Here is an 8,567-nt window from a genome sequence, read left to right on the forward strand (position 1 = left end):
AAAATAAACTCAAAGTTAGCCGACAAAGTCTAAAGGAAAGTTGTAGATCTCGTCGATAGCTATGCATGGATATAAAACACGTCGAAAACGAAAATCGTATGAAGAAGACATGCCACAAGATTGTAACACGTGTCACCACGAGATTGTGACACGTCATCATCCGACAACTTGCACGATGCTCCCAGACAAGGTGCACAGCGTGCACCTGCTTTTTTTTTGTATATAAATAGCAGCAAAAGATCAGATCGTTTCCACACATTTCCTCAATCTCTCTCTCTCTCTCTCTCTCTCTCTCGAGTTTCTATCAATATTAGCCCCATTTTTCCTTAGTTTTCAGTCTTCGGCGAAGCCCTGCGGTGTCAGATAGTCGGCGATTAGAAGCTCTCAGGTCAGAGTTATGCCCACTTAGTTTTTGGTTTTCATCAGAAAGCTCTGTAAGTTAAGTTACACTTAGTTTATTTAAGTGTAACTTTTAATTATAGTCATAGTCGTTATTATGAACCTATAATTACGATTTATCAGTGATTCCAAGTCATTATACTGATTGATCTACTTATAGGGATGATGTCTAGGGTGGATTTAGTGAAGTGTTTAAAGAGGGATTTCCAAACAGTATACTCTGTATACCAAACGGACCCTACCTTCGATATGATCCTACATGGTTGTTCCTTACTTGATAGATCTTGATGTAGACATTGAGATTAGTGAGGAATCTAGACTATCATTAGTCGCTAAGAAATATAAGACTAAGACTTAGTAATATGAACCTAGGTCACGTCAGAAGAAAAGCTAAAGTATCAAGGCGAAGTTCTGCCCAAATTCCGAGACATCCACTTTTATCAGGTGAGTCCACAGCCCCTTTAATGAACAAGATTTTAATACAAGTATTAAGTAAAGTATTAAATATTTGTTAGAGTTTATATGTGAGCTATATGCTTATTGCCTGGAATATGTGTTAAGAACATATTTAATAATATATGATATGTGAACCAAGTATAGTTATATATATATATATATATATATATATATATATATATATATATATATATATTATTTCATGATAATAATGATAGAAGTATCATTAGAGAAAAGGATAAAGTTTTATTAATACCTAAGTACTCTATATACACTGTAGTATGATAATGTTGCCTAAGCAGAATTGGTACTAGGAGTTGTGCATTGTAGTCTTACCAAGAGATAATATAAAGACTTGCAAAAAACGCAGTGTTTTAGAGTGGTGGTGATAGAGAACAAAAGGAAGCAATAGAGGTGAGAGGCGGGGGTATTCGTTTGTAGCGTAATTCGAAAAGGAAAAGTGAAATACAAGTGGCAAAATCTAAGAAAAATGTGCAATGACTATGCAGTTAAACAACCGGTAATTAATAAAATAACATTAAATAAATATACACAAAAGACTGTGGCCAAAACATAAAGAATAAAAATAAGGGAGAAAAAGTGACAAACCTAAAACAGTTGTGGTCAAAGTCCAAAGGTCAGAAAATAAATTGTTCCTAAATCATATATATATATATATATATATATATATATATATATATATATATATATACCACGATCGGGTGACAACTCTTATTTCGGTGAGAAATCGTGAGGAAACCTTAAAAAAATTGAAAAAAAATACAAATCAAAAAATCGAGCATAATACTATATCAGAGAGAAAAAAAAATTTGGAATTTTTTTTTGGATGTAATACTATGCTCGATTCAATTTTGGATCATAAAATAAAACAATTTTATGATCCATGATTCAATTTTAATGATCCAAATTTTTTTTCTCTCCGATGTAGTACTATGCTCGATTTTATGATTTGTAATTTTTATTTTATTATATTTTTCAATTTTTTAAGGTGTCCTCACAAGTTATCACCGAAAAAAGTGTCCTCACCGGAACCGGACCCGATATAACTTATATTAATCAAATTTCCTTTTAAAAATAAAAACTAGTGAGACCAAAAATACACTTTCTTAAACTATTATAAATGACCAAAAGTAGGGGTGTAAACGAGCCGAGCCGAGTCCGAGCCTGACCAAGCTCGAGCTCGGCTCGAGAACAATTTAGTGGGCTTGCGAGCCTAATCGAGCCTCTATGTGTGTGTATGTGTGTGTGTATATATATATATATATATATATATATATATATATAGGCTCGTTTAAGCTCGTTTAAGCACGCGAGCACATTAACTGAAGCTCGGCTCGAACTCGTTTAATAAACGAGCCTAATATTTAGGCTCGAGCTCGGCTCAGACTCGTTTAATTCGATCTCGAGTCGAGCTTTTAACGAGTTGATCCCGAGTAGCTGAGCTTACTTACAGCCCTTTTCAAAAGCCTAATTAAACAGTTTGCTGTAAATTAAAATGATAATATAAGTATGAAATACAATTAAAAATTTTCAAATAAAATAACTAAAAAAATAAAAGAAAAAATAGCAAACAAACCCTAAAAATACCACTGTTTCTACTTACATAAGCCCTACGACACAACACAACACCAAACGGGCAAAGTGAGGCTTGCTACTGTTACAACAGCAACGAGGCGACGCCGATAAATTTCTTGATTTTCTCGATTCAACCTATTTCACATCTGGTAAGCTCATGCGATATATTTCTTGTTTGGCAGCAGCTTAGATAAAAGTTTTGTTTTCAGATCTGAAATACAAAACACAAACAGGATCTAAGTTGAATTTGTGTTATAATGGTTTCAGGTATTACGACGCAATGTTTACTGCGATTCCAAATTGATTGGTGGCTGATCTATTGTGTGTGTCAGAGAGATGACTAACGGCTGCTTGTAAACTTGTATCAGATCTGGCAAAGTTGTACGCTGACTAAAACAGATCTATTATCAACTACTTCAATCTCTGTCTTTGTAGCTTTTACTTTTGTTTCCTATTTTTGTTCGACCATCAGAGCTGTGTCATATAAGAGAGTTTGAACAGCTTAAATAACATTTTAAGCCAGAGTGTCCGCAACAAACAACTTTTGGTGCAGATATTCAGATCGGTAAAGGAGGACTAGGGGGTCCATGGTTGATTTTAAATGATTAGTTGTTGAATCTGGGCAAGGAAGCCCTGGGTTTTTGAAGATAATAGCAATGCTTTCTCTTTACAAACATGAAAGTTCGGTTCATCTTTACATGGTTTTAAAGTTTTGTGATGCAAAGATCGTTGTCCATGAATACATATCTCAGAGAAGTCCACACTTGCATGTCACTAGTAATGATCTAGTGTGGACTCAAAGCTTGAAGATATGCATTGAGGCTTGTGGGTTAGCCTACCTTCATAAATTTGTCAAAACTGTAAAATAAAATATTTTACCGTGATATTAAAAGTTCCAACATCTTGTTAGATGAAAATTGGAATGCCAAGATCGCAGATTACAGCAACCAACAACTTTGCTGTAGCGATATTGCACGTGGATTAGTCGGAATGTACACATCTAATTGTGTATGAGTATGCATCTAAAAGAAGTCTAAACTTGCATCTCAATAGCAAATGATCTAGGGTGAAATTAACGTTTGAAGATAGTCATAGGGATGACTAGTGAGTTAGCTTATCTTTATAATTTTGTATATACTTAACTTAAAGTATTGTATTCCGACCATTCTATTAGATGAAAATTGGAAAACGAAAATCTACAGAACTTGGTTTGTCCAGATTTATTAATGCTAATAAGTTCGCATTTTTTTTTACCATTTTGGATATCAAGATTCACCGAGAGTCCGATGTTTACTATTTTGTTATGGTGTTGTTTGTGTGGGATGTTGTATATTGGCAACAATGATTGCCATCCTTTAACAGGATTGATGCAACAAGGCTGCAAACTAAACAAAATGAATACAATTATTTTTTGTAATATATGGGATGAAATAAACTTAACTCTCCCAGAGTTTTTACAACAATAGCTTGCTTATCGATGCATGAAAAAGAGATCATGAAGAATTATCAAGAGTTTTTACAACGATAGGTTGCTTATCAATGCTTGAAAGAGAGATCATGAAGAATTATCAATCAGTATATGTTATTGTGGGAATGCTTGAAACTGCACTCAATGATCAAGTAAGTTTATATTTCATTACCAACAATATATATTTCATTGTACCCTTTCTTTAGTGTTTGGTTGAGAACAAGGAGTCATTCGACACACATATTTGAGTTTAAGTCTAAAGGGTACTAGCCTACTAAAATATCTGCTCATTTTTATACAAGCTAACAGAGTGTTGTGGCGGTTATTATTGTGCATGAGATGATGTTTTGGTTTAGAAACCCTAAAGAAGAAGTTTGGGTTCTCTATTGGTTCTTGAACTCTAGTTTCAAGATGGACTTGGTCATTTAAAATACTTGTTGGGTATAAAAGTTTTGCAAAAACCTAACACAGTGATCCTTACCCAAAGGAACTACTTATTGGGTATAAAAGTTTTGAAAAATATAATTTAGTTAACAATGTTATTTATTTTTAATCCCAAGATATTCTGCTGAAGCAAGTTGCAAGTTTCATGTTGTCTTGCTTCTTTTTAGCAAGTTAGTATGTGTATATAAGCTTGCTGTAGCAGTACATATGAATACAGTTCTTAGAAAATTGCTTTAATCCCTTTCTTTCAAATAATGTTAGCAGCCAATACTTATTTTCTCTTTTTTCACTTGAATTATATTTTTTTTTCTAGTTCATACATTGTGGTGATTTTTCTCAATTCTCACAATCTTTTTAGTCTTAAGAACTAACATGCTTCATATATCCAGACTTCCATTTTATATATGATATTCTTAAGAATTGTATACGGGTCAGTCTAAGTTCCATTTCCTTGCCATACAATATATTTTTTTGTTTTAAGGCCTTAAATTCTGCACATAATTTGCTTACTAAAAGATATAATGTTTTCATCTTCTTTATAGTTTTCTAATTTTCTGAATTAATTCTCTTGTAGTGGTCTCCAAGTAGGTCTCTTTGTGCTGCAATTTCAAGCGATCATATGGGCTCACCTTCAAAGGACAAGTAAAGCAATTCAGTTCAGGCCTTTATTGAGATATTAAAGAAGTTTGTGCTTAAAAAAATCATGCCGACCCATTGAAGCTGATCAACCCATTGCACAAAGTTGGATTACTATAATTGAAGTCGTTAGAGTTAATTTGCAAGATCCAACAAGAGCCTATTGCAAACCCATTCGGATTGTTTTTTATTTTTTAATTTTTTTTTATATTATATTGTTAATTTTTGTTTTGCTCTCGTAAATAAATGTTAAGGTATGAAGGTTGCATATTGCTTGAACCTTGAGGGAAAGAATATCTAGATTCTTTGATTGAATTAAAGTTGCATCTTTGTTTCATGTTTTCAAGTTTGTCCCGGAAATTTGCAGAGTTTTGAAATTTAACTCAAAGGTATTTGTGAACTTTACAACTTATTAGGTTTCATTACATGTGACTTTCACAACTTAAAAAAAAGGTAAACCATAGAATCTAATCGACCCACGTCAATCTGTTCCTATGTCTATGTGGGAGGTAAGAGGCAGAACAGTAATAATATTTTGGACGTGCTAATTTCTTTTATACAAAGGTTATTGCATTGCATGTATGCAACTTGGGGGTGTTTGAGATTGTTTTTGAATATAAAAGTCTTTTTTGTAGAAGGATTTTTTGCAAAATCAGCTATTTAAAATGTGTTTGGATTAGCAAAATAAATTTTGGTGTAACTTTTACATGTAAAGTCACAAAAAAGTCATAAAAGTCAGGTTTTTATGATTTTTTGAAACCCATTCTTTTTCTCTATGTAAAAAGTCATTTTCAAAAGAACTTTTTTATTACTCAAACATCTTTTGGCTTTTTGATAAAGTTAACACGTCTTATCACAAGTTAACAAGGTTCCTACTAGTCTGTTTCAAATTTCAAAGTTGTTAAACTTTTCATATGTATTTCTTTACTTGAGTTCCTAAAAAATAACAACAAAGACCGCTCACAAAAAAATGAGAGAGAGAAAAAAAAAAGCCAACCACCAAAACGGAAAACATGGATAAGCATCGAGACTACATACTCCATTTTGGAACCGAAATTACCTTGGAATTGCAGGTCCATGATCAAAATCAATATGTTTAAATTAAAACATGGAACCAACACCCTAAACCTATTTCAGTTTTCTAAATTTTGGAACCCGGAACTAGAGGATATTTGGTAACAAGTCTTATCACAAGTTAACAAGGTTCCTACTAGTCTGTTTCAAATTTCAAAGTTGTTAAATTTTTCATATGTATTTCTTTACTTGAGTTCCTAAAAAATAACAACAAAGACTGCTCACAAAAAAATGAGAGAGAGAAAAAAAAAAAAGCCAACCACCAAAACGGAAAACATGGATAAGCATTGAGACTACATACTCCATTTTGGAACCGAAATTAGCTTGGAATTGCAGGTCCATGATCAAAATCAATATGTTTAAATTAAAACATGGAACCAACACCCTAAACCTATTTCAGTTCTCTAAATTTTGGAACCCGGAACTAAAGGATACTACTTTTCTTAATAAAAAAATTATTTTTAGTTTTTAACTTGTCAATAATTTAAAAGAAAGTTATCAACTTCAAATTTCAATTTTATAATTTTCAATCCAATAATAAGGAGCTCCAAAATTGTTATTTTATAAGGTTTTACCGTTCCGTTACATATTTGTCATTCCATCCGTAAGGCTCTAACTTTTTTTTTCCATAAAAGTCAATTTTTAGTTTTCAATCATAATAGTAGCATAAAACTTAAATTTCTAATCATAATAGTAGCTTAAATCTAAAATTTTCTATTACATATCAACGTTTTTTCCACTGGCACACCTTGGTAAGCTAGACTTGATAAAAAAACATCTTGAAATATGATACTAGTGGTTACTAAGTGAAATTTTGTCTCTTAAACATCTTTATCAACATTTAAGATCTTGAAATATCTAACTTTTTTCTTGTTTCTTGAATTTTATTGATATGAAACAAGCCGAAGAGTAAGGACAACACTAAGACCAAGTCAATCACAATTTGCAGTCGATAAGTACCCACGCTTCAACGTTCGACTATGGATAAGAAAGTATTTTGAGATTTATAGGAGCTATTTGTTATTTTTCAAATTCAAATGATATACTATAAATACAATATGAGGAGAAAGCACAAGGACACACGATCATATATCAATCATTTTGTACTCTCTTTAGCAAAACTTAATTGTAATCAAGTTCATGAATAAAAAGGTTTAAGGCAGGGTGACGATTGTCACTTCTTGAGGTTTTGTGCCGCAAATCTTCAAAGATCTAAGGCTTTCCTTATAAAATCTTGTGTTGTTCCTAACATTTTTATCTTTACATATCCAAAATTGTACAATAAAACATCACCCTTTTTCTAAATTGGTTGAATGACATCGGGTTATTTTTAAACAATTTGACGCCCACCGTGGGCATGTTGTAACGGACCGTATCTAGAATTTTCTGGAATACTCGAGAAGCTGTTGGACTATGCTAGTTTGACCCAGAATATCCTAGAGCATCCTAGAATTATCTAGGACATCGAAGACTTATCTTGATCCTTATAGAATCATGTAAACATGTAAATATCTACATAGATTATTCTAAAATAGTATTATATAAAGAAAGAAGTAGTAGCATCTAGAATATTCTGATGAGTATGTGTAATGACCCTATAAATAGGGGTGTAGCCATTTGTTCCAAGATCACCGGAAGTTGTCTTGTATTCCCTTGAATTCGTATAATAGAAGTTCTCTTTCGTTTGTAGTAATTCTCAATCCTTGTCTCTTGCTTTCCAAGTCGTTAGTACATTGTCGAGGAATCGTAGTAAGCCTGACTTAGTAGAAGAAACACTAAGTGACACATGGTGATCTAGTAGTCCCGTGACACGTGGTATCACAACATAGAGTTCGTGCAAGCAAGAGATTGTAGCCATGGAAGGAGGAAGTAATGAAGTAGCCAACATGCCCCTTATCGTCGGAGAGAAAGGAAGAAAGTATAAGAAGAGGGACCAATCGATAGACGCCCTGGCAAGCTTGGAAAACAAGCTTACAATGGTAGAGATTAATGTCAGTGCCATCTTTGAATGGAAGGATACCATCGAGCAGTCCATTGGTGATATTAACAACACGAGTGATGGAATGAAGGAGTCTTTCAAGATCATCAAGGAAGAAGTCCTTGGATTTATCAAAACCTTGCGAAGCGAGTTTCGCGAGAAGATAAGTACTTTGGAAGCTGAAGTAAATTTATGCAAGGCGGCTATTGCTGGAGGAGCTATTGTGAAATCCACACCACACACAGAAGCACCCAAACCGCTGAAGTATGGAGGTAAGTGTAATCCTAAACAACTCGATGAATTTTTTTGGTCCCTGGAATGCTATTTCAACGCTATCGGAGTAAAGGACGACAAGTCTAAGATAGACATGGCCGTCCTTTACTTATGTGAGAATGTCGCTCTATGGTGGAGGCGGAAGCATGGGGACATTGAGAAAGGTCTTTACGTCATAGATACATGGGAAGAGTTTAAGAAGCAACTCAAGAAGCAATTCTGTCCTCACAATGCTGAAGATGT

General features: G+C 33.4%; 1 long non-coding RNA gene across 1 annotated transcript; it reads left to right on the forward strand.

Moving 5' to 3' along the window:
• The first annotated feature begins 2,497 nt into the window (after positions 1 to 2,497).
• LOC145167663 (uncharacterized) lies at positions 2,498 to 5,345 on the forward strand. The gene is made up of 3 exons (XR_013741319.1): positions 2,498 to 2,600; positions 2,719 to 4,071; positions 4,938 to 5,345. It is a non-coding gene; the product is annotated as an uncharacterized LOC145167663 (long non-coding RNA).
• Positions 5,346 to 8,567: the final 3,222 nt, after the last annotated feature.

Source organism: Lactuca virosa, chromosome 3, assembly GCF_052849685.1.
Source record: "Lactuca virosa cultivar CGN04683 chromosome 3, Lactuca_virosa_CGN04683_v6, whole genome shotgun sequence".
Classification (NCBI taxonomy): Eukaryota; Viridiplantae; Streptophyta; class Magnoliopsida; order Asterales; family Asteraceae; genus Lactuca; species Lactuca virosa.